Source organism: Salmo salar, chromosome 27, assembly GCF_965601325.2.
Source record: "Salmo salar chromosome 27, fSalSal1, whole genome shotgun sequence".
NCBI classification, from domain to species: domain Eukaryota; kingdom Metazoa; phylum Chordata; class Actinopteri; order Salmoniformes; family Salmonidae; genus Salmo; species Salmo salar.
The window spans coordinates 7092128-7117658 of NC_138317.1; the positions used below are offsets into that span (position 1 = coordinate 7092128).

Below are 25531 nucleotides of genomic sequence, written 5' to 3' on the forward strand. Positions count from 1 at the left end.
AGGACGAGGTAGTTAGGGCAATTTAGTGCTAAAGATGCCAGCGGTGTTATTTCCCTTGTTTGAATATGGAAATGCTACCAAAGTTTTAATTGACCACACTGAAGACGTGCACAAAAAAAACAAGAAAGATGGCAGCAGTGGGATTCGAACCCACGCCTCCAGAGAGACTGGAGCCTAAATCCAGCGCCTTAGACCACTCGGCCACGCTACCCTTCACTGCTAAAGAACCCACGCTTTGCCATCTGTTACCTAAGCCTGCTAAGCTCCCATTAATATTGCTCTCTTCTTTTTCATTTTTCCTTTTGTGTCCTTCATTTATATCACGTTGCTTTTTCTTCCTGTCTCAACACATTATTTGTTTTGCTGCTATGTCTGAAGAGCACATTTATAGAGCCCTTTAACCTCTCTTGGGTAGGGGGCAGTATTTTCACGTCCGGATGAAAAGCGTGCCCAAAATAAACTGCCTGTTACTCAGGCCCAGAAGCTAGGATATGCATATAATTGGTAGATTTGGATAGGAAACACTCTAAAGTTTCTACAACTGATAACATGATGTCTGTGAGTATAACACAACTGATATGGCAGGCGAAACCCCGAGGACAAACCATCCAAAAAAAAAAAAAATTCAGCCTTCCACTGTTTCCAATGGCTTTCATGTTTATTATGAGGCGAAGTCCTCCCAGATTGCAGTTCCTAGGGCTTCCACTAGATGTCAACAGAAAGAGTTTCAGGCTGGTTTTTGGAAAAATGAGCTAGAAGTTGTAGTTTTTCTAAGTGGCTCCCATTTTGGCTGAAGTGTTTCCATGCGCGTGGGTGAAAGCGCGTTCTTTGTTATTTCTCTCCGGTAATGAACATACCTTTCTCCGTCTTAAATTTGATCATTTCTTTGTGTATAAGGGTACCTGAGGTTTGATTATAAACGTTGTTGGACTTGTTTGGATAAGTTTATTGGTAGCGTTTGGGATTCATTTTGTATGCATTTTGAAGGAGGGAAACCGGTGGATTATTGAATGAAGCGCGCCAGCTAAACTGAGTTTTTATGGATATAAAGAAGGACTTTATCGAACAAAAGGACCCTTTGTGATGTAACTGGGACCTTTTGGAGTGCCAACAGAAGAAGATCTTCAAAGGTAGGGCATTTATTATATCGCTATTTCTGACTTTCGTGACGCACCTGCCTGGTTGAAAAATGTTTTCCATGTTTTTGTATGCGGGGCGCTGTCCTCAATTAATCGCATGGTGTGCTTTCGCCGTAAAGCCTTTTTGAAATCTGACACAGCGGCTGGATTAACAAGAAGTTAAGCTTTATTTTGATGTATAATACTTGTATTTTCATGAATGTTAAATATTTATATTGCTGTAATTTGAAATTCGCGCTCTGCAATTTCACCGGATGTTGGCCAGGTGGGACGCTACAGTCCCACATGCCCATAAGAAGTTTTAACAAGCTCAGATAGGCAGATCTCAGCCAACTGGTTTGCGGGGCCACCGCTACAGCAGAGGACGAGTTAGTTAAGGCAATGTGCTGCTAATTCATTGTGTTCTGCACTCGTGGGTTTGACGTCACACAACATTTTCCTCCTTTTTCCTTTTGTATTCTTCATTTATATCACTTTGCTTTTTCTTCCTGTGTCAACACACCATTTGTTTTTGCTGCTTTGTCTGAAGATCACATTTGTAGTGCCCTTCAACAAGCTCAGAAAGGTGTATCTCGGCCAACTGGTAGGAGGGCCACCGCTATAGCACAGGACCAGGTAAGGCAATGTAGTGCTAATTCAATGTGTTCTGTACTCGTGGGTGCGACTACACACAACATTTCTTATTTCCCTTGTAAAAATATAGAAACGCTGCAAAAGTATGGATTGACTAAAGAGACAGCCACACTGAAGCCTTGCACGAACAATGACAACATCAAAGATGACAGCATTGTGATACAAAGCCAATCCTCCAGAGAGACTTGAGCCTAAATCCAGGGCCTTAGACCACTCTGCCACGCTACCCAGCCCCTTCCTCAAAGTCACACTTTGTCATCTGTTACCTAGGTTTGCTAAGCTCCCATTAATTTCAACCTCTTCTTTTTTCCTTTTTCATTTCATTTTCTTCGTTTATGTCATGTTGCTTTTTCTTCCTGTGCCAACACATCATTTGTTCTTGCTTCTATGTCTGAAGAGCACATTTGTAGAGCACTTTAACAAGCTCAGAAAGGTGGATCTCGGCCAGCTGGTGGGTGTGGCCACCGCTATAGCACAGGACGAGGTAGTTAAGGCAATTTAGTGCTAAAGATGCCAGCGGTGTTATTTCCCTTGTTTGAATATGGAAATGCTACCAAAGTTTTAATTGACCACACTGAAGACGTGCACAAAAAAACCAAGAACGATGGCAGCAGTGGGATTCGAACCCACGCCTCCAGAGAGACTGGAGCCTAAATCCAGCACCTTAGACCACTCGGCCACGCTACCCTTCACTGCCAATTACCCCACGCTTTGCCATCTGTTACCTAAGCCTGCTAACTCCCATTAATATCGCTCTCTTCTTTTTCATTTTTCCTTTTGTGTCCTTCATTTATATCACGTTGCTTTTTCTTCCTGTCTCAACACATTATTTGTTTTGCTGCTATGTCTGAAGAGCACATTTATAGAGCCCTTTAACCTCTCTTGGGTAGGGGGCAGTATTTTCACGTCCGGATGAAAAGCGTGCCCAAAATAAACTGCCTGTTACTCAGGCCCAGAAGCTAGGATATGCATATAATTGGTAGATTTGGATAGGAAACACTCTAAAGTTTCTACAACTGATAACATGATGTCTGTGAGTATAACACAACTGATATGGCAGGCGAAACCCCGAGGACAAACCATCCAAAAAAAAAAAAAATTCAGCCTTCCACTGTTTCCAATGGCTTTCATGTTTATTATGAGGCGAAGTCCTCCCAGATTGCAGTTCCTAGGGCTTCCACTAGATGTCAACAGAAAGAGTTTCAGGCTGGTTTTTGGAAAAATGAGCTAGAAGTTGTAGTTTTTCTAAGTGGCTCCCATTTTGGCTGAAGTGTTTCCATGCGCGTGGGTGAAAGCGCGTTCTTTGTTATTTCTCTCCGGTAATGAACATACCTTTCTCCGTCTTAAATTAGATCATTTCTTTGTGTATAAGGGTACCTGAGGTTTGATTATAAACGTTGTTGGACTTGTTTGGATAAGTTTATTGGTAGCGTTTGGGATTCATTTTGTATGCATTTTGAAGGAGGGAAACCGGTGGATTATTGAATGAAGCGCGCCAGCTAAACTGAGTTTTTATGGATATAAAGAAGGACTTTATCGAACAAAAGGACCCTTTGTGATGTAACTGGGACCTTTTGGAGTGCCAACAGAAGAAGATCTTCAAAGGTAGGGCATTTATTATATCGCTATTTCTGACTTTCGTGACGCACCTGCCTGGTTGAAAAATGTTTTCCATGTTTTTGTATGCGGGGCGCTGTCCTCAATTAATCGCATGGTGTGCTTTCGCCGTAAAGCCTTTTTGAAATCTGACACAGCGGCTGGATTAACAAGAAGTTAAGCTTTATTTTGATGTATAATACTTGTATTTTCATGAATGTTAAATATTTATATTGCTGTAATTTGAAATTCGCGCTCTGCAATTTCACCGGATGTTGGCCAGGTGGGACGCTACAGTCCCACATGCCCATAAGAAGTTTTAACAAGCTCAGATAGGCAGATCTCAGCCAACTGGTTTGCGGGGCCACCGCTACAGCAGAGGACGAGTTAGTTAAGGCAATGTGCTGCTAATTCATTGTGTTCTGCACTCGTGGGTTTGACGTCACACAACATTTTCCTCCTTTTTCCTTTTGTATTCTTCATTTATATCACTTTGCTTTTTCTTCCTGTGTCAACACACCATTTGTTTTTGCTGCTTTGTCTGAAGATCACATTTGTAGTGCCCTTCAACAAGCTCAGAAAGGTGTATCTCGGCCAACTGGTAGGAGGGCCACCGCTATAGCACAGGACCAGGTAAGGCAATGTAGTGCTAATTCAATGTGTTCTGTACTCGTGGGTGCGACTACACACAACATTTCTTATTTCCCTTGTAAAAATATAGAAACGCTGCAAAAGTATGGATTGACTAAAGAGATAGCCACACTGAAGCCTTGCACGAACAATGACAACATCAAAGATGACAGCATTGTGATACAAAGCCAATCCTCCAGAGAGACTTGAGCCTAAATCCAGGGCCTTAGACCACTCTGCCACGCTACCCAGCCCCTTCCTCAAAGTCACACTTTGTCATCTGTTACCTAGGTTTGCTAAGCTCCCATTAATTTCAACCTCTTCTTTTTTCCTTTTTCATTTCATTTTCTTCGTTTATGTCATGTTGCTTTTTCTTCCTGTGCCAACACATCATTTGTTCTTGCTTCTATGTCTGAAGAGCACATTTGTAGAGCACTTTAACAAGCTCAGAAAGGTGGATCTCGGCCAGCTGGTGGGTGTGGCCACCGCTATAGCACAGGACGAGGTAGTTAAGGCAATTTAGTGCTAAAGATGCCAGCGGTGTTATTTCCCTTGTTTGAATATGGAAATGCTACCAAAGTTTTAATTGACCACACTGAAGACGTGCACAAAAAAAACAAGAAAGATGGCAGCAGTGGGATTCGAACCCACGCCTCCAGAGAGACTGGAGCCTAAATCCAGCGCCTTAGACCACTCGGCCACGCTACCCTTCACTGCCAAACAACCCACGCTTTGCCATCTGTTACCTAAGCCTGCTAAGCTCCCATTAATATTGCTCTCTTCTTTTTCATTTTTCCTTTTGTGTCCTTCATTTATATCACGTTGCTTTTTCTTCCTGTCTCAACACATTATTTGTTTTGCTGCTATGTCTGAAGAGCACATTTATAGAGCCCTTTAACCTCTCTTGGGTAGGGGGCAGTATTTTCACGTCCGGATGAAAAGCGTGCCCAAAATAAACTGCCTGTTACTCAGGCCCAGAAGCTAGGATATGCATATAATTGGTAGATTTGGATAGGAAACACTCTAAAGTTTCTACAACTGATAACATGATGTCTGTGAGTATAACACAACTGATATGGCAGGCGAAACCCCGAGGACAAACCATCCAAAAAAAAAAAATTCAGCCTTCCACTGTTTCCAATGGCTTTCATGTTTATTATGAGGCGAAGTCCTCCCAGATTGCAGTTCCTAGGGCTTCCACTAGATGTCAACAGAAAGAGTTTCAGGCTGGTTTTTGGAAAAATGAGCTAGAAGTTGTAGTTTTTCTAAGTGGCTCCCATTTTGGCTGAAGTGTTTCCATGCGCGTGGGTGAAAGCGCGTTCTTTGTTATTTCTCTCCGGTAATGAACATACCTTTCTCCGTCTTAAATTTGATCATTTCTTTGTGTATAAGGGTACCTGAGGTTTGATTATAAACGTTGTTGGACTTGTTTGGATAAGTTTATTGGTAGCGTTTGGGATTCATTTTGTATGCATTTTGAAGGAGGGAAACCGGTGGATTATTGAATGAAGCGCGCCAGCTAAACTGAGTTTTTATGGATATAAAGAAGGACTTTATCGAACAAAAGGACCCTTTGTGATGTAACTGGGACCTTTTGGAGTGCCAACAGAAGAAGATCTTCAAAGGTAGGGCATTTATTATATCGCTATTTCTGACTTTCGTGACGCACCTGCCTGGTTGAAAAATGTTTTCCATGTTTTTGTATGCGGGGCGCTGTCCTCAATTAATCGCATGGTGTGCTTTCGCCGTAAAGCCTTTTTGAAATCTGACACAGCGGCTGGATTAACAAGAAGTTAAGCTTTATTTTGATGTATAATACTTGTATTTTCATGAATGTTAAATATTTATATTGCTGTAATTTGAAATTCGCGCTCTGCAATTTCACCGGATGTTGGCCAGGTGGGACGCTACAGTCCCACATGCCCATAAGAAGTTTTAACAAGCTCAGATAGGCAGATCTCAGCCAACTGGTTTGCGGGGCCACCGCTACAGCAGAGGACGAGTTAGTTAAGGCAATGTGCTGCTAATTCATTGTGTTCTGCACTCGTGGGTTTGACGTCACACAACATTTTCCTCCTTTTTCCTTTTGTATTCTTCATTTATATCACTTTGCTTTTTCTTCCTGTGTCAACACACCATTTGTTTTTGCTGCTTTGTCTGAAGATCACATTTGTAGTGCCCTTTAACAAGCTCAGAAAGGTGTATCTCGGCCAACTGGTAGGAGGGCCACCGCTATAGCACAGGACCAGGTAAGGCAATGTAGTGCTAATTCAATGTGTTCTGTACTCGTGGGTGCGACTACACACAACATTTCTTATTTCCCTTGTAAAAATATAGAAACGCTGCAAAAGTATGGATTGACTAAAGAGATAGCCACACTGAAGCCTTGCACGAACAATGACAACATTAAAGATGACAGCAATGTGATACAAAGCCAATCCTCCAGAGAGACTTGAGCCTAAATCCAGGGCCTTAGACCACTCTGCCACGCTACCCAGCCCCTTCCTCAAAGTCACACTTTGTCATCTGTTACCTAGGTTTGCTAAGCTCCCATTAATTTCAACCTCTTCTTTTTTCCTTTTTCATTTCATTTTCTTCGTTTATGTCATGTTGCTTTTTCTTCCTGTGCCAACACATCATTTGTTCTTGCTTCTATGTCTGAAGAGCACATTTGTAGAGCACTTTAACAAGCTCAGAAAGGTGGATCTCGGCCAGCTGGTGGGTGTGGCCACCGCTATAGCACAGGACGAGGTAGTTAAGGCAATTTAGTGCTAAAGATGCCAGCGGTGTTATTTCCCTTGTTTGAATATGGAAATGCTACCAAAGTTTTAATTGACCACACTGAAGACGTGCACAAAAAAAACAAGAAAGATGGCAGCAGTGGGATTCGAACCCACGCCTCCAGAGAGACTGGAGCCTAAAGCCAGCGCCTTAGACCACTCGGCCACGCTACCCTTCACTGCCAAAGAACCCACGCTTTGCCATCTGTTACCTAAGCCTGCTAAGCTCCCATTAATATTGCTCTCTTCTTTTTCATTTTTCCTTTTGTGTCCTTCATTTATATCACGTTGCTTTTTCTTCCTGTCTCAACACATTATTTGTTTTGCTGCTATGTCTGAAGAGCACATTTATAGAGCCCTTTAACCTCTCTTGGGTAGGGGGCAGTATTTTCACGTCCGGATGAAAAGCGTGCCCAAAATAAACTGCCTGTTACTCAGGCCCAGAAGCTAGGATATGCATATAATTGGTAGATTTGGATAGGAAACACTCTAAAGTTTCTACAACTGATAACATGATGTCTGTGAGTATAACACAACTGATATGGCAGGCGAAACCCCGAGGACAAACCATCCAAAAAAAAAAAAAATTCAGCCTTCCACTGTTTCCAATGGCTTTCATGTTTATTATGAGGCGAAGTCCTCCCAGATTGCAGTTCCTAGGGCTTCCACTAGATGTCAACAGAAAGAGTTTCAGGCTGGTTTTTGGAAAAATGAGCTAGAAGTTGTAGTTTTTCTAAGTGGCTCCCATTTTGGCTGAAGTGTTTCCATGCGCGTGGGTGAAAGCGCGTTCTTTGTTATTTCTCTCCGGTAATGAACATACCTTTCTCCGTCTTAAATTTGATCATTTCTTTGTGTATAAGGGTACCTGAGGTTTGATTATAAACGTTGTTGGACTTGTTTGGATAAGTTTATTGGTAGCGTTTGGGATTCATTTTGTATGCATTTTGAAGGAGGGAAACCGGTGGATTATTGAATGAAGCGCGCCAGCTAAACTGAGTTTTTATGGATATAAAGAAGGACTTTATCGAACAAAAGGACCCTTTGTGATGTAACTGGGACCTTTTGGAGTGCCAACAGAAGAAGATCTTCAAAGGTAGGGCATTTATTATATCGCTATTTCTGACTTTCGTGACGCACCTGCCTGGTTGAAAAATGTTTTCCATGTTTTTGTATGCGGGGCGCTGTCCTCAATTAATCGCATGGTGTGCTTTCGCCGTAAAGCCTTTTTGAAATCTGACACAGCGGCTGGATTAACAAGAAGTTAAGCTTTATTTTGATGTATAATACTTGTATTTTCATGAATGTTAAATATTTATATTGCTGTAATTTGAAATTCGCGCTCTGCAATTTCACCGGATGTTGGCCAGGTGGGACGCTACAGTCCCACATGCCCATAAGAAGTTTTAACAAGCTCAGATAGGCAGATCTCAGCCAAATGGTTTGCGGGGCCACCGCTACAGCAGAGGACGAGTTAGTTAAGGCAATGTGCTGCTAATTCATTGTGTTCTGCACTTGTGGGTTTGACGTCACACAACATTTTCCTCCTTTTTCCTTTTGTATTCTTCATTTATATCACTTTGCTTTTTCTTCCTGTGTCAACACACCATTTGTTTTTGCTGCTTTGTCTGAAGATCACATTTGTAGTGCCCTTCAACAAGCTCAGAAAGGTGTATCTCGGCCAACTGGTAGGAGGGCCACCGCTATAGCACAGGACCAGGTAAGGCAATGTAGTGCTAATTCAATGTGTTCTGTACTCGTGGGTGCGACTACACACAACATTTCTTATTTCCCTTGTAAAAATATAGAAACGCTGCAAAAGTATGGATTGACTAAAGAGATAGCCACACTGAAGCCTTGCACGAACAATGACAACATCAAAGATGACAGCATTGTGATACAAAGCCAATCCTCCAGAGAGACTTGAGCCTAAATCCAGGGCCTTAGACCACTCTGCCACGCTACCCAGCCCCTTCCTCAAAGTCACACTTTGTCATCTGTTACCTAGGTTTGCTAAGCTCCCATTAATTTCAACCTCTTCTTTTTTCCTTTTTCATTTCATTTTCTTCGTTTATGTCATGTTGCTTTTTCTTCCTGTGCCAACACATCATTTGTTCTTGCTTCTATGTCTGAAGAGCACATTTGTAGAGCACTTTAACAAGCTCAGAAAGGTGGATCTCGGCCAGCTGGTGGGTGTGGCCACCGCTATAGCACAGGACGAGGTAGTTAAGGCAATTTAGTGCTAAAGATGCCAGCGGTGTTATTTCCCTTGTTTGAATATGGAAATGCTACCAAAGTTTTAATTGACCACACTGAAGACGTGCACAAAAAAAACAAGAAAGATGGCAGCAGTGGGATTCGAACCCACGCCTCCAGAGAGACTGGAGCCTAAATCCAGCGCCTTAGACCACTCGGCCACGCTACCCTTCACTGCCAATGACCCCACGCTTTGCCATCTGTTACCTAAGCCTGCTAAGCTCCCATTAATATCGCTCTCTTCTTTTTCATTTTTCCTTTTGTGTCCTTCATTTATATCACGTTGCTTTTTCTTCCTGTCTCAACACATTATTTGTTTTGCTGCTATGTCTGAAGAGCACATTTATAGAGCCCTTTAACCTCTCTTGGGTAGGGGGCAGTATTTTCACGTCCGGATGAAAAGCGTGCCCAAAATAAACTGCCTGTTACTCAGGCCCAGAAGCTAGGATATGCATATAATTGGTAGATTTGGATAGGAAACACTCTAAAGTTTCTACAACTGATAACATGATGTCTGTGAGTATAACACAACTGATATGGCAGGCGAAACCCCGAGGACAAACCATCCAAAAAAAAAAAATTCAGCCTTCCACTGTTTCCAATGGCTTTCATGTTTATTATGAGGCGAAGTCCTCCCAGATTGCAGTTCCTAGGGCTTCCACTAGATGTCAACAGAAAGAGTTTCAGGCTGGTTTTTGGAAAAATGAGCTAGAAGTTGTAGTTTTTCTAAGTGGCTCCCATTTTGGCTGAAGTGTTTCCATGCGCGTGGGTGAAAGCGCGTTCTTTGTTATTTCTCTCCGGTAATGAACATACCTTTCTCCGTCTTAAATTTGATCATTTCTTTGTGTATAAGGGTACCTGAGGTTTGATTATAAACGTTGTTGGACTTGTTTGGATAAGTTTATTGGTAGCGTTTGGGATTCATTTTGTATGCATTTTGAAGGAGGGAAACCGGTGGATTATTGAATGAAGCGCGCCAGCTAAACTGAGTTTTTATGGATATAAAGAAGGACTTTATCGAACAAAAGGACCCTTTGTGATGTAACTGGGACCTTTTGGAGTGCCAACAGAAGAAGATCTTCAAAGGTAGGGCATTTATTATATCGCTATTTCTGACTTTCGTGACGCACCTGCCTGGTTGAAAAATGTTTTCCATGTTTTTGTATGCGGGGCGCTGTCCTCAATTAATCGCATGGTGTGCTTTCGCCGTAAAGCCTTTTTGAAATCTGACACAGCGGCTGGATTAACAAGAAGTTAAGCTTTATTGCTGTAATTTGAAATTCGCGCTCTGCAATTTCACCGGATGTTGGCCAGGTGGGACGCTACAGTCCCACATGCCCATAAGAAGTTTTAACAAGCTCAGATAGGCAGATCTCAGCCAACTGGTTTGCGGGGCCACCGCTACAGCAGAGGACGAGTTAGTTAAGGCAATGTGCTGCTAATTCATTGTGTTCTGCACTCGTGGGTTTGACGTCACACAACATTTTCCTCCTTTTTCCTTTTGTATTCTTCATTTATATCACTTTGCTTTTTCTTCCTGTGTCAACACACCATTTGTTTTTGCTGCTTTGTCTGAAGATCACATTTGTAGTGCCCTTTAACAAGCTCAGAAAGGTGTATCTCGGCCAACTGGTAGGAGGGCCACCGCTATAGCACAGGACCAGGTAAGGCAATGTAGTGCTAATTCAATGTGTTCTGTACTCGTGGGTGCGACTACACACAACATTTCTTATTTCCCTTGTAAAAATATAGAAACGCTGCAAAAGTATGGATTGACTAAAGAGATAGCCACACTGAAGCCTTGCACGAACAATGACAACATTAAAGATGACAGCAATGTGATACAAAGCCAATCCTCCAGAGAGACTTGAGCCTAAATCCAGGGCCTTAGACCACTCTGCCACGCTACCCAGCCACTTCCTCAAAGTCACACTTTGTCATCTGTTACCTAGGTTTGCTAAGCTCCCATTAATTTCAACCTCTTATTTTTTCCTTTTTCATTTCATTTTCTTCGTTTATGTCATGTTGCTTTTTCTTCCTGTGCCAACACATCATTTGTTCTTGCTTCTATGTCTGAAGAGCACATTTGTAGAGCACTTTAACAAGCTCAGAAAGGTGGATCTCGGCCAGCTGGTGGGTGTGGCCACCGCTATAGCACAGGACGAGGTAGTTAAGGCAATTTAGTGCTAAAGATGCCAGCGGTGTTATTTCCCTTGTTTGAATATGGAAATGCTACCAAAGTTTTAATTGACCACACTGAAGACGTGCACAAAAAAAACAAGAAAGATGGCAGCAGTGGGATTCGAACCCACGCCTCCAGAGAGACTGGAGCCTAAATCCAGCGCCTTAGACCACTCGGCCACGCTACCCTTCACTGCCAATGACCCCACGCTTTGCCATCTGTTACCTAAGCCTGCTAAGCTCCCATTAATATCGCTCTCTTCTTTTTCATTTTTCCTTTTGTGTCCTTCATTTATATCACGTTGCTTTTTCTTCCTGTCTCAACACATTATTTGTTTTGCTGCTATGTCTGAAGAGCACATTTATAGAGCCCTTTAACCTCTCTTGGGTAGGGGGCAGTATTTTCACGTCCGGATGAAAAGCGTGCCCAAAATAAACTGCCTGTTACTCAGGCCCAGAAGCTAGGATATGCATATAATTGGTAGATTTGGATAGGAAACACTCTAAAGTTTCTACAACTGATAACATGATGTCTGTGAGTATAACACAACTGATATGGCAGGCGAAACCCCGAGGACAAACCATCCAAAAAAAAAAAATTCAGCCTTCCACTGTTTCCAATGGCTTTCATGTTTATTATGAGGCGAAGTCCTCCCAGATTGCAGTTCCTAGGGCTTCCACTAGATGTCAACAGAAAGAGTTTCAGGCTGGTTTTTGGAAAAATGAGCTAGAAGTTGTAGTTTTTCTAAGTGGCTCCCATTTTGGCTGAAGTGTTTCCATGCGCGTGGGTGAAAGCGCGTTCTTTGTTATTTCTCTCCGGTAATGAACATACCTTTCTCCGTCTTAAATTTGATCATTTCTTTGTGTATAAGGGTACCTGAGGTTTGATTATAAACGTTGTTGGACTTGTTTGGATAAGTTTATTGGTAGCGTTTGGGATTCATTTTGTATGCATTTTGAAGGAGGGAAACCGGTGGATTATTGAATGAAGCGCGCCAGCTAAACTGAGTTTTTATGGATATAAAGAAGGACTTTATCGAACAAAAGGACCCTTTGTGATGTAACTGGGACCTTTTGGAGTGCCAACAGAAGAAGATCTTCAAAGGTAGGGCATTTATTATATCGCTATTTCTGACTTTCGTGACGCACCTGCCTGGTTGAAAAATGTTTTCCATGTTTTTGTATGCGGGGCGCTGTCCTCAATTAATCGCATGGTGTGCTTTCGCCGTAAAGCCTTTTTGAAATCTGACACAGCGGCTGGATTAACAAGAAGTTAAGCTTTATTGCTGTAATTTGAAATTCGCGCTCTGCAATTTCACCGGATGTTGGCCAGGTGGGACGCTACAGTCCCACATGCCCATAAGAAGTTTTAACAAGCTCAGATAGGCAGATCTCAGCCAACTGGTTTGCGGGGCCACCGCTACAGCAGAGGACGAGTTAGTTAAGGCAATGTGCTGCTAATTCATTGTGTTCTGCACTCGTGGGTTTGACGTCACACAACATTTTCCTCCTTTTTCCTTTTGTATTCTTCATTTATATCACTTTGCTTTTTCTTCCTGTGTCAACACACCATTTGTTTTTGCTGCTTTGTCTGAAGATCACATTTGTAGTGCCCTTTAACAAGCTCAGAAAGGTGTATCTCGGCCAACTGGTAGGAGGGCCACCGCTATAGCACAGGACCAGGTAAGGCAATGTAGTGCTAATTCAATGTGTTCTGTACTCGTGGGTGCGACTACACACAACATTTCTTATTTCCCTTGTAAAAATATAGAAACGCTGCAAAAGTATGGATTGACTAAAGAGATAGCCACACTGAAGCCTTGCACGAACAATGACAACATTAAAGATGACAGCAATGTGATACAAAGCCAATCCTCCAGAGAGACTTGAGCCTAAATCCAGGGCCTTAGACCACTCTGCCACGCTACCCAGCCACTTCCTCAAAGTCACACTTTGTCATCTGTTACCTAGGTTTGCTAAGCTCCCATTAATTTCAACCTCTTCTTTTTTCCTTTTTCATTTCATTTTCTTCGTTTATGTCATGTTGCTTTTTCTTCCTGTGCCAACACATCATTTGTTCTTGCTTCTATGTCTGAAGAGCACATTTGTAGAGCACTTTAACAAGCTCAGAAAGGTGGATCTCGGCCAGCTGGTGGGTGTGGCCACCGCTATAGCACAGGACGAGGTAGTTAAGGCAATTTAGTGCTAAAGATGCCAGCGGTGTTATTTCCCTTGTTTGAATATGGAAATGCTACCAAAGTTTTAATTGACCACACTGAAGACGTGCACAAAAAAAACAAGAATGATGGCAGCAGTGGGATTCGAACCCACGCCTCCAGAGAGACTGGAGCTTAAATCCAGCGCCTTAGACCACTCGGCCACGCTACCCTTCACTGCCAATGACCCCATGCTTTGCCATCTGTTACCTAAGCCTGCTAAGCTCCCATTAATATCGCTCTCTTCTTTTTCATTTTTCCTTTTGTGTCCTTCATTTATATCACGTTGCTTTTTCTTCCTGTCTCAACACATTATTTGTTTTGCTGCTATGTCTGAAGAGCACATTTATAGAGCCCTTTAACCTCTCTTGGGTAGGGGGCAGTATTTTCACGTCCGGATGAAAAGCGTGCCCAAAATAAACTGCCTGTTACTCAGGCCCAGAAGCTAGGATATGCATATAATTGGTAGATTTGGATAGGAAACACTCTAAAGTTTCTACAACTGATAACATGATGTCTGTGAGTATAACACAACTGATATGGCAGGCGAAACCCCGAGGACAAACCATCCAACAAAAAAAAAATTCAGCCTTCCACTGTTTCCAATGGCTTTCATGTTTATTATGAGGCGAAGTCCTCCCAGATTGCAGTTCCTAGGGCTTCCACTAGATGTCAACAGAAAGAGTTTCAGGCTGGTTTTTGGAAAAATGAGCTAGAAGTTGTAGTTTTTCTAAGTGGCTCCCATTTTGGCTGAAGTGTTTCCATGCGCGTGGGTGAAAGCGCGTTCTTTGTTATTTCTCTCCGGTAATGAACATACCTTTCTCCGTCTTAAATTTGATCATTTCTTTGTGTATAAGGGTACCTGAGGTTTGATTATAAACGTTGTTGGACTTGTTTGGATAAGTTTATTGGTAGCGTTTGGGATTCATTTTGTATGCATTTTGAAGGAGGGAAACCGGTGGATTATTGAATGAAGCGCGCCAGCTAAACTGAGTTTTTATGGATATAAAGAAGGACTTTATCGAACAAAAGGACCCTTTGTGATGTAACTGGGACCTTTTGGAGTGCCAACAGAAGAAGATCTTCAAAGGTAGGGCATTTATTATATCGCTATTTCTGACTTTCGTGACGCACCTGCCTGGTTGAAAAATGTTTTCCATGTTTTTGTATGCGGGGCGCTGTCCTCAATTAATCGCATGGTGTGCTTTCGCCGTAAAGCCTTTTTGAAATCTGACACAGCGGCTGGATTAACAAGAAGTTAAGCTTTATTTTGATGTATAATACTTGCATTTTCATGAATGTTAAATATTTATATTGCTGTAATTTGAAATTCGCGCTCTGCAATTTCACCGGATGTTGGCCAGGTGGGACGCTACAGTCCCACATGCCCATAAGAAGTTTTAACAAGCTCAGATAGGCAGATCTCAGCCAACTGGTTTGCGGGGCCACCGCTACAGCAGAGGACGAGTTAGTTAAGGCAATGTGCTGCTAATTCATTGTGTTCTGCACTCGTGGGTTTGACGTCACACAACATTTTCCTCCTTTTTCCTTTTGTATTCTTCATTTATATCACTTTGCTTTTTCTTCCTGTGTCAACACACCATTTGTTTTTGCTGCTTTGTCTGAAGATCACATTTGTAGTGCCCTTTAACAAGCTCAGAAAGGTGTATCTCGGCCAACTGGTAGGAGGGCCACCGCTATAGCACAGGACCAGGTAAGGCAATGTAGTGCTAATTCAATGTGTTCTGTACTCGTGGGTGCGACTACACACAACATTTCTTATTTCCCTTGTAAAAATATAGAAACGCTGCAAAAGTATGGATTGACTAAAGAGATAGCCACACTGAAGCCTTGCACGAACAATGACAACATTAAAGATGACAGCAATGTGATACAAAGCCAATCCTCCAGAGAGACTAGAGCCTAAATCCAGGGCCTTAGACCACTCTGCCACGCTACCCAGCCACTTCCTCAAAGTCACACTTTGTCATCTGTTACCTAGGTTTGCTAAGCTCCCATTAATTTCAACCTCTTCTTTTTTCCTTTTTCATTTCATTTTCTTCGTTTATGTCATGTTGCTTTTTCTTCCTGTGCCAACACATCATTTGTTCTTGCTTCTATGTCTGAAGAGCACATTTGTAGAGCACTTTAACAAGCTCAGAAAGGTGGATCTCGGCCAGCTGGTGGGTGTGGCCACCGCTATAGCACAGGACGAGGTAGTTAAGGCAATTTAGTGCTAAAGATGCCAGCGGTGTTATTTCCCTTGTTTGAATATGGAAATGCTACCAAAGTTTTAATTGACCACACTGAAGACGTGCACAAAAAAATAAGAAAGATGGCAGCAGTGGGATTCGAACCCACGCCTCCAGAGAGACTGGAGCCTAAATCCAGCGCCTTAGACCACTCGGCCACGCTACCCTTCACTGCCAATGACCCCACGCTTTGCCATCTGTTACCTAAGCCTGCTAAGCTCCCATTAATATCGCTCTCTTCTTTTTCATTTTTCCTTTTGTGTCCTTCATTTATATCACGTTGCTTTTTCTTCCTGTCTCAACACATTATTTGTTTTGCTGCTATGTCTGAAGAGCACATTTATAGAGCCCTTTAACCTCTCTTGGGTAGGGGGCAGTATTTTCACGTCCGGATGAAAAGCGTGCCCAAAATAAACTGCCTGTTACTCAGGCCCAGAAGCTAGGATATGCATATAATTGGTAGATTTGGATAGGAAACACTCTAAAGTTTCTACAACTGATAACATGATGTCTGTGAGTATAACACAACTGATATGGCAGGCGAAACCCCGAGGACAAACCATCCAAAAAAAAAAAATTCAGCCTTCCACTGTTTCCAATGGCTTTCATGTTTATTATGAGGCGAAGTCCTCCCAGATTGCAGTTCCTAGGGCTTCCACTAGATGTCAACAGAAAGAGTTTCAGGCTGGTTTTTGGAAAAATGAGCTAGAAGTTGTAGTTTTTCTAAGTGGCTCCCATTTTGGCTGAAGTGTTTCCATGCGCGTGGGTGAAAGCGCGTTCTTTGTTATTTCTCTCCGGTAATGAACATACCTTTCTCCGTCTTAAATTTGATCATTTCTTTGTGTATAAGGGTACCTGAGGTTTGATTATAAACGTTGTTGGACTTGTTTGGATAAGTTTATTGGTAGCGTTTGGGATTCATTTTGTATGCATTTTGAAGGAGGGAAACCGGTGGATTATTGAATGAAGCGCGCCAGCTAAACTGAGTTTTTATGGATATAAAGAAGGACTTTATCGAACAAAAGGACCCTTTGTGATGTAACTGGGACCTTTTGGAGTGCCAACAGAAGAAGATCTTCAAAGGTAGGGCATTTATTATATCGCTATTTCTGACTTTCGTGACGCACCTGCCTGGTTGAAAAATGTTTTCCATGTTTTTGTATGCGGGGCGCTGTCCTCAATTAATCGCATGGTGTGCTTTCGCCGTAAAGCCTTTTTGAAATCTGACACAGCGGCTGGATTAACAAGAAGTTAAGCTTTATTTTGATGTATAATACTTGTATTTTCATGAATGTTAAATATTTATATTGCTGTAATTTGAAATTCGCGCTCTGCAATTTCACCGGATGTTGGCCAGGTGGGACGCTACAGTCCCACATGCCCATAAGAAGTTTTAACAAGCTCAGATAGGCAGATCTCAGCCAACTGGTTTGCGGGGCCACCGCTACAGCAGAGGACGAGTTAGTTAAGGCAATGTGCTGCTAATTCATTGTGTTCTGCACTCGTGGGTTTGACGTCACACAACATTTTCCTCCTTTTTCCTTTTGTATTCTTCATTTATATCACTTTGCTTTTTCTTCCTGTGTCAACACACCATTTGTTTTTGCTGCTTTGTCTGAAGATCACATTTGTAGTGCCCTTTAACAAGCTCAGAAAGGTGTATCTCGGCCAACTGGTAGGAGGGCCACCGCTATAGCACAGGACCAGGTAAGGCAATGTAGTGCTAATTCAATGTGTTCTGTACTCGTGGGTGCGACTACACACAACATTTCTTATTTCCCTTGTAAAAATATAGAAACGCTGCAAAAGTATGGATTGACTAAAGAGATAGCCACACTGAAGCCTTGCACGAACAATGACAACATTAAAGATGACAGCAATGTGATACAAAGCCAATCCTCCAGAGAGACTTGAGCCTAAATCCAGGGCCTTAGACCACTCTGCCACGCTACCCAGCCACTTCCTCAAAGTCACACTTTGTCATCTGTTACCTAGGTTTGCTAAGCTCCCATTAATTTCAACCTCTTCTTTTTTCCTTTTTCATTTCATTTTCTTCGTTTATGTCATGTTGCTTTTTCTTCCTGTGCCAACACATCATTTGTTCTTGCTTCTATGTCTGAAGAGCACATTTGTAGAGCACTTTAACAAGCTCAGAAAGGTGGATCTCGGCCAGCTGGTGGGTGTGGCCACCGCTATAGCACAGGACGAGGTAGTTAAGGCAATTTAGTGCTAAAGATGCCAGCGGTGTTATTTCCCTTGTTTGAATATGGAAATGCTACCAAAGTTTTAATTGACCACACTGAAGACGTGCACAAAAAAAACAAGAAAGATGGCAGCAGTGGGATTCGAACCCACGCCTCCAGAGAGACTGGAGCCTAAATCCAGCGCCTTAGACCACTCGGCCACGCTACCCTTCACTGCCAATGACCCCACGCTTTGCCATCTGTTACCTAAGCCTGCTAAGCTCCCATTAATATCGCTCTCTTCTTTTTCATTTTTCCTTTTGTGTCCTTCATTTATATCACGTTGCTTTTTCTTCCTGTCTCAACACATTATTTGTTTTGCTGCTATGTCTGAAGAGCACATTTATAGAGCCCTTTAACCTCTCTTGGGTAGGGGGCAGTATTTTCACGTCCGGATGAAAAGCGTGCCCAAAATAAACTGCCTGTTACTCAGGCCCAGAAGCTAGGATATGCATATAATTTGTAGATTTGGATAGGAAACACTCTAAAGTTTCTACAACTGATAACATGATGTCTGTGAGTATAACACAACTGATATGGCAGGCGAAACCCCGAGGACAAACCATCCAAAAAAAAAAATTCAGCCTTCCACTGTTTCCAATGGCTTTCATGTTTATTATGAGGCGAAGTCCTCCCAGATTGCAGTTCCTAGGGCTTCCACTAGATGTCAACAGAAAGAGTTTCAGGCTGGTTTTTGGAAAAATGAGCTAGAAGTTGTAGTTTTTCTAAGTGGCTCCCATTTTGGCTGAAGTGTTTCCATGCGCGTGGGTGAAAGCGCGTTCTTTGTTATTTCTCTCCGGTAATGAACATACCTTTCTCCGTCTTAAATTTGATCATTTCTTTGTGTATAAGGGTACCTGAGGTTTGATTATAAACGTTGTTGGACTTGTTTGGATAAGTTTATTGGTAGCGTTTGGGATTCATTTTGTATGCATTTTGAAGGAGGGAAACCGGTGGATTATTGAATGAAGCGCGCCAGCTAAACTGAGTTTTTATGGATATAAAGAAGGACTTTATCGAACAAAAGGACCCTTTGTGATGTAACTGGGACCTTTTGGAGTGCCAACAGAAGAAGATCTTCAAAGGTAGGGCATTTATTATATCGCTATTTCTGACTTTCGTGACGCACCTGCCTGGTTGAAAAATGTTTTCCATGTTTTTGTATGCGGGGCGCTGTCCTCAATTAATCGCATGGTGTGCTTTCGCCGTAAAGCCTTTTTGAAATCTGACACAGCGGCTGGATTAACAAGAAGTTAAGCTTTATTTTGATGTATAATACTTGTATTTTCATGAATGTTAAATATTTATATTGCTGTAATTTGAAATTCGCGCTCTGCAATTTCACCGGATGTTGGCCAGGTGGGACGCTACAGTCCCACATGCCCATAAGAAGTTTTAACAAGCTCAGATAGGCAGATCTCAGCCAACTGGTTTGCGGGGCCACCGCTACAGCAGAGGACGAGTTAGTTAAGGCAATGTGCTGCTAATTCATTGTGTTCTGCACTCGTGGGTTTGACGTCACACAACATTTTCCTCCTTTTTCCTTTTGTATTCTTCATTTATATCACTTTGCTTTTTCTTCCTGTGTCAACACACCATTTGTTTTTGCTGCTTTGTCTGAAGATCACATTTGTAGTGCCCTTTAACAAGCTCAGAAAGGTGTATCTCGGCCAACTGGTAGGAGGGCCACCGCTATAGCACAGGACCAGGTAAGGCAATGTAGTGCTAATTCAATGTGTTCTGTACTCGTGGGTGCGACTACACACAACATTTCTTATTTCCCTTGTAAAAATATAGAAACGCTGCAAAAGTATGGATTGACTAAAGAGATAGCCACACTGAAGCCTTGCACGAACAATGACAACATTAAAGATGACAGCAATGTGATACAAAGCCAATCCTCCAGAGAGACTTGAGCCTAAATCCAGGGCCTTAGACCACTCTGCCACGCTACCCAGCCACTTCCTCAAAGTCACACTTTGTCATCTGTTACCTAGGTTTGCTAAGCTCCCATTAATTTCAACCTCTTCTTTTTTCCTTTTTCATTTCATTTTCTTCGTTTATGTCATGTTGCTTTTTCTTCCTGTGCCAACACATCATTTGTTCTTGCTTCTATGTCTGAAGAGCACATTTGTAGAGCACTTTAACAAGCTCAGAAAGGTGGATCTCGGCCAGCTGGTGGGTGTGGCCACCGCTATAGCACAGGACGAGGTAGTTAAGGCAATTTAGTGCTAAAGATGCCAGCGGTGTTATTTCCCTTGTTTGAATATGGAAATGCTACCAAAGTTTTAATTGACCACACTGAAGACGTGCACAAAAAAAACAAGAAAGATGGCAGCAGTGGGATTCGAACCCACACCTCCAGAGAGACTGGAGCCTAAATCCAGCGCCTTAGACCACTCGGCCACGCTACCCTTCACTGCCAATGACCCCACGCTTTGCCATCTGTTACCTAAGCCTGCTAAGCTCCCATTAATATCGCTCTCTTCTTTTTCATTTTTCCTTTTGTGTCCTTCATTTATATCACGTTGCTTTTTCTTCCTGTCTCAACACATTATTTGTTTTGCTGCTATGTCTGAAGAGCACATTTATAGAGCCCTTTAACCTCTCTTGGGTAGGGGGCAGTATTTTCACGTCCGGATGAAAAGCGTGCCCAAAATAAACTGCCTGTTACTCAGGCCCAGAAGCTAGGATATGCATATAATTTGTAGATTTGGATAGGAAACACTCTAAAGTTTCTACAACTGATAACATGATGTCTGTGAGTATAACACAACTGATATGGCAGGCGAAACCCCGAGGACAAACCATCCACAAAAAAAAAATTCAGCCTTCCACTGTTTCCAATGGCTTTCATGTTTATTATGAGGCGAAGTCCTCCCAGATTGCAGTTCCTAGGGCTTCCACTAGATGTCAACAGAAAGAGTTTCAGGCTGGTTTTTGGAAAAATGAGCTAGAAGTTGTAGTTTTTCTAAGTGGCTCCCATTTTGGCTGAAGTGTTTCCATGCGCGTGGGTGAAAGCGCGTTCTTTGTTATTTCTCTCCGGTAATGAACATACCTTTCTCCGTCTTAAATTTGATCATTTCTTTGTGTATAAGGGTACCTGAGGTTTGATTATAAACGTTGTTGGACTTGTTTGGATAAGTTTATTGGTAGCGTTTGGGATTCATTTTGTATGCATTTTGAAGGAGGGAAACCGGTGGATTATTGAATGAAGCGCGCCAGCTAAACTGAGTTTTTATGGATATAAAGAAGGACTTTATCGAACAAAAGGACCCTTTGTGATGTAACTGGGACCTTTTGGAGTGCGAACAGAAGAAGATCTTCAAAGGTAGGGCATTTATTATATCGCTATTTCTGACTTTCGTGACGCACCTGCCTGGTTGAAAAATGTTTTCCATGTTTTTGTATGCGGGGCGCTGTCCTCAATTAATCGCATGGTGTGCTTTCGCCGTAAAGCCTTTTTGAAATCTGACACAGCGGCTGGATTAACAAGAAGTTAAGCTTTATTGCTGTAATTTGAAATTCGCGCTCTGCAATTTCACCGGATGTTGGCCAGGTGGGACGCTACAGTCCCATATGCCCATAAGAAGTTTTAACAAGCTCAGATAGGCAGATCTCAGCCAACTGGTTTGCGGGGCCACCGCTACAGCAGAGGACGAGTTAGTTAAGGCAATGTGCTGCTAATTCATTGTGTTCTGCACTCGTGGGTTTGACGTCACACAACATTTTCCTCCTTTTTCCTTTTGTATTCTTCATTTATATCACTTTGCTTTTTCTTCCTGTGTCAACACACCATTTGTTTTTGCTGCTTTGTCTGAAGATCACATTTGTAGTGCCCTTTAACAAGCTCAGAAAGGTGTATCTCGGCCAACTGGTAGGAGGGCCACCGCTATAGCACAGGACCAGGTAAGGCAATGTAGTGCTAATTCAATGTGTTCTGTACTCGTGGGTGCGACTACACACAACATTTCTTATTTCCCTTGTAAAAATATAGAAACGCTGCAAAAGTATGGATTGACTAAAGAGATAGCCACACTGAAGCCTTGCACGAACAATGACAACATTAAAGATGACAGCAATGTGATACAAAGCCAATCCTCCAGAGAGACTTGAGCCTAAATCCAGGGCCTTAGACCACTCTGCCACGCTACCCAGCCACTTCCTCAAAGTCACACTTTGTCATCTGTTACCTAGGTTTGCTAAGCTCCCATTAATTTCAACCTCTTCTTTTTTCCTTTTTCATTTCATTTTCTTCGTTTATGTCATGTTGCTTTTTCTTCCTGTGCCAACACATCATTTGTTCTTGCTTCTATGTCTGAAGAGCACATTTGTAGAGCACTTTAACAAGCTCAGAAAGGTGGATCTCGGCCAGCTGGTGGGTGTGGCCACCGCTATAGCACAGGACGAGGTAGTTAAGGCAATTTAGTGCTAAAGATGCCAGCGGTGTTATTTCCCTTGTTTGAATATGGAAATGCTACCAAAGTTTTAATTGACCACACTGAAGACGTGCACAAAAAAAACAAGAAAGATGGCAGCAGTGGGATTCGAACCCACGCCTCCAGAGAGACTGGAGCCTAAATCCAGCGCCTTAGACCACTCGGCCACGCTACCCTTCACTGCCAATGACCCCACGCTTTGCCATCTGTTACCTAAGCCTGCTAAGCTCCCATTAATATCGCTCTCTTCTTTTTCATTTTTCCTTTTGTGTCCTTCATTTATATCACGTTGCTTTTTCTTCCTGTCTCAACACATTATTTGTTTTGCTGCTATGTCTGAAGAGCACATTTATAGAGCCCTTTAACCTCTCTTGGGTAGGGGGCAGTATTTTCACGTCCGGATGAAAAGCGTGCCCAAAATAAACTGCCTGTTACTCAGGCCCAGAAGCTAGGATATGCATATAATTTGTAGATTTGGATAGGAAACACTCTAAAGTTTCTACAACTGATAACATGATGTCTGTGAGTATAACACAACTGATATGGCAGGCGAAACCCCGAGGACAAACCATCCACAAAAAAAAAATTCAGCCTTCCACTGTTTCCAATGGCTTTCATGTTTATTATGAGGCGAAGTCCTCCCAGATTGCAGTTCCTAGGGCTTCCACTAGATGTCAACAGAAAGAGTTTCAGGCTGGTTTTTGGAAAAATGAGCTAGAAGTTGTAGTTTTTCTAAGTGGCTCCCATTTTGGCTGAAGTGTTTCCATGCGCGTGGGTGAAAGCGCGTTCTTTGTTATTTCTCTCCGGTAATGAACATACCTTTCTCCGTCTTAAATTTGATCATTTCTTTGTGTATAAGGGTACCTGAGGTTTGATTATAAACGTTGTTGGACTTGTTTGGATAAGTTTATTGGTAGCGTTTGGGATTCATTTTGTATGCATTTTGAAGGAGGGAAACCGGTGGATTATTGAATGAAGCGCGCCAGCTAAACTGAGTTTTTATGGATATAAAGAAGGACTTTATCGAACAAAAGGACCCTTTGTGATGTAACTGGGACCTTTTGGAGTGCGAACAGAAGAAGATCTTCAAAGGTAGGGCATTTATTATATCGCTATTTCTGACTTTCGTGACGCACCTGCCTGGTTGAAAAATGTTTTCCATGTTTTTGTATGCGGGGCGCTGTCCTCAATTAATCGCATGGTGTGCTTTCGCCGTAAAGCCTTTTTGAAATCTGACACAGCGGCTGGATTAACAAGAAGTTAAGCTTTATTGCTGTAATTTGAAATTCGCGCTCTGCAATTTCACCGGATGTTGGCCAGGTGGGACGCTACAGTCCCACATGCCCATAAGAAGTTTTAACAAGCTCAGATAGGCAGATCTCAGCCAACTGGTTTGCGGGGCCACCGCTACAGCAGAGGACGAGTTAGTTAAGGCAATGTGCTGCTAATTCATTGTGTTCTGCACTCGTGGGTTTGACGTCACACAACATTTTCCTCCTTTTTCCTTTTGTATTCTTCATTTATATCACTTTGCTTTTTCTTCCTGTGTCAACACACCATTTGTTTTTGCTGCTTTGTCTGAAGATCACATTTGTAGTGCCCTTTAACAAGCTCAGAAAGGTGTATCTCGGCCAACTGGTAGGAGGGCCACCGCTATAGCACAGGACCAGGTAAGGCAATGTAGTGCTAATTCAATGTGTTCTGTACTCGTGGGTGCGACTACACACAACATTTCTTATTTCCCTTGTAAAAATATAGAAACGCTGCAAAAGTATGGATTGACTAAAGAGATAGCCACACTGAAGCCTTGCACGAACAATGACAACATTAAAGATGACAGCAATGTGATACAAAGCCAATCCTCCAGAGAGACTTGAGCCTAAATCCAGGGCCTTAGACCACTCTGCCACGCTACCCAGCCACTTCCTCAAAGTCACACTTTGTCATCTGTTACCTAGGTTTGCTAAGCTCCCATTAATTTCAACCTCTTCTTTTTTCCTTTTTCATTTCATTTTCTTCGTTTATGTCATGTTGCTTTTTCTTCCTGTGCCAACACATCATTTGTTCTTGCTTCTATGTCTGAAGAGCACATTTGTAGAGCACTTTAACAAGCTCAGAAAGGTGGATCTCGGCCAGCTGGTGGGTGTGGCCACCGCTATAGCACAGGACGAGGTAGTTAAGGCAATTTAGTGCTAAAGATGCCAGCGGTGTTATTTCCCTTGTTTGAATATGGAAATGCTACCAAAGTTTTAATTGACCACACTGAAGACGTGCACAAAAAAAACAAGAAAGATGGCAGCAGTGGGATTCGAACCCACGCCTCCAGAGAGACTGGAGCCTAAATCCAGCGCCTTAGACCACTCGGCCACGCTACCCTTCACTGCCAATGACCCCACGCTTTGCCATCTGTTACCTAAGCCTGCTAAGCTCCCATTAATATCGCTCTCTTCTTTTTCATTTTTCCTTTTGTGTCCTTCATTTATATCACGTTGCTTTTTCTTCCTGTCTCAACACATTATTTGTTTTGCTGCTATGTCTGAAGAGCACATTTATAGAGCCCTTTAACCTCTCTTGGGTAGGGGGCAGTATTTTCACGTCCGGATGAAAAGCGTGCCCAAAATAAACTGCCTGTTACTCAGGCCCAGAAGCTAGGATATGCATATAATTTGTAGATTTGGATAGGAAACACTCTAAAGTTTCTACAACTGATAACATGATGTCTGTGAGTATAACACAACTGATATGGCAGGCGAAACCCCGAGGACAAACCATCCACAAAAAAAAAATTCAGCCTTCCACTGTTTCCAATGGCTTTCATGTTTATTATGAGGCGAAGTCCTCCCAGATTGCAGTTCCTAGGGCTTCCACTAGATGTCAACAGAAAGAGTTTCAGGCTGGTTTTTGGAAAAATGAGCTAGAAGTTGTAGTTTTTCTAAGTGGCTCCCATTTTGGCTGAAGTGTTTCCATGCGCGTGGGTGAAAGCGCGTTCTTTGTTATTTCTCTCCGGTAATGAACATACCTTTCTCCGTCTTAAATTTGATCATTTCTTTGTGTATAAGGGTACCTGAGGTTTGATTATAAACGTTGTTGGACTTGTTTGGATAAGTTTATTGGTAGCGTTTGGGATTCATTTTGTATGCATTTTGAAGGAGGGAAACCGGTGGATTAT

The 25531-nt window shown here is 42.5% G+C and overlaps 12 non-coding genes across 12 annotated transcripts; all 12 read right to left on the reverse strand.

The window, feature by feature from the left end:
* Positions 1-129: 129 nt before the first annotated feature.
* Positions 130-211, reverse strand: trnal-uag (transfer RNA leucine (anticodon UAG)). The gene has a single exon. It is a non-coding gene; the product is annotated as a tRNA-Leu (tRNA).
* Positions 212-2377: 2166 nt separating this feature from the next.
* trnal-uag (transfer RNA leucine (anticodon UAG)) lies at positions 2378-2459 on the reverse strand. Its single transcript has one exon. It is a non-coding gene; the product is annotated as a tRNA-Leu (tRNA).
* Positions 2460-4624: 2165 nt separating this feature from the next.
* Positions 4625-4706, reverse strand: trnal-uag (transfer RNA leucine (anticodon UAG)). Its single transcript has one exon. It is a non-coding gene; the product is annotated as a tRNA-Leu (tRNA).
* Positions 4707-6870: 2164 nt separating this feature from the next.
* trnal-uag (transfer RNA leucine (anticodon UAG)) lies at positions 6871-6952 on the reverse strand. The gene has a single exon. It is a non-coding gene; the product is annotated as a tRNA-Leu (tRNA).
* Positions 6953-9118: 2166 nt separating this feature from the next.
* On the reverse strand, positions 9119-9200 carry trnal-uag (transfer RNA leucine (anticodon UAG)). Its single transcript has one exon. It is a non-coding gene; the product is annotated as a tRNA-Leu (tRNA).
* Positions 9201-11318: 2118 nt separating this feature from the next.
* Positions 11319-11400, reverse strand: trnal-uag (transfer RNA leucine (anticodon UAG)). Its single transcript has one exon. It is a non-coding gene; the product is annotated as a tRNA-Leu (tRNA).
* Positions 11401-13518: 2118 nt separating this feature from the next.
* Positions 13519-13600, reverse strand: trnal-uaa (transfer RNA leucine (anticodon UAA)). The gene has a single exon. It is a non-coding gene; the product is annotated as a tRNA-Leu (tRNA).
* A 2164-nt stretch (positions 13601-15764) lies between these two features.
* trnal-uag (transfer RNA leucine (anticodon UAG)) lies at positions 15765-15846 on the reverse strand. Its single transcript has one exon. It is a non-coding gene; the product is annotated as a tRNA-Leu (tRNA).
* Positions 15847-18010: 2164 nt separating this feature from the next.
* Positions 18011-18092, reverse strand: trnal-uag (transfer RNA leucine (anticodon UAG)). The gene has a single exon. It is a non-coding gene; the product is annotated as a tRNA-Leu (tRNA).
* A 2163-nt stretch (positions 18093-20255) lies between these two features.
* On the reverse strand, positions 20256-20337 carry trnal-uag (transfer RNA leucine (anticodon UAG)). The gene has a single exon. It is a non-coding gene; the product is annotated as a tRNA-Leu (tRNA).
* A 2118-nt stretch (positions 20338-22455) lies between these two features.
* On the reverse strand, positions 22456-22537 carry trnal-uag (transfer RNA leucine (anticodon UAG)). Its single transcript has one exon. It is a non-coding gene; the product is annotated as a tRNA-Leu (tRNA).
* A 2118-nt stretch (positions 22538-24655) lies between these two features.
* On the reverse strand, positions 24656-24737 carry trnal-uag (transfer RNA leucine (anticodon UAG)). Its single transcript has one exon. It is a non-coding gene; the product is annotated as a tRNA-Leu (tRNA).
* Positions 24738-25531: the final 794 nt, after the last annotated feature.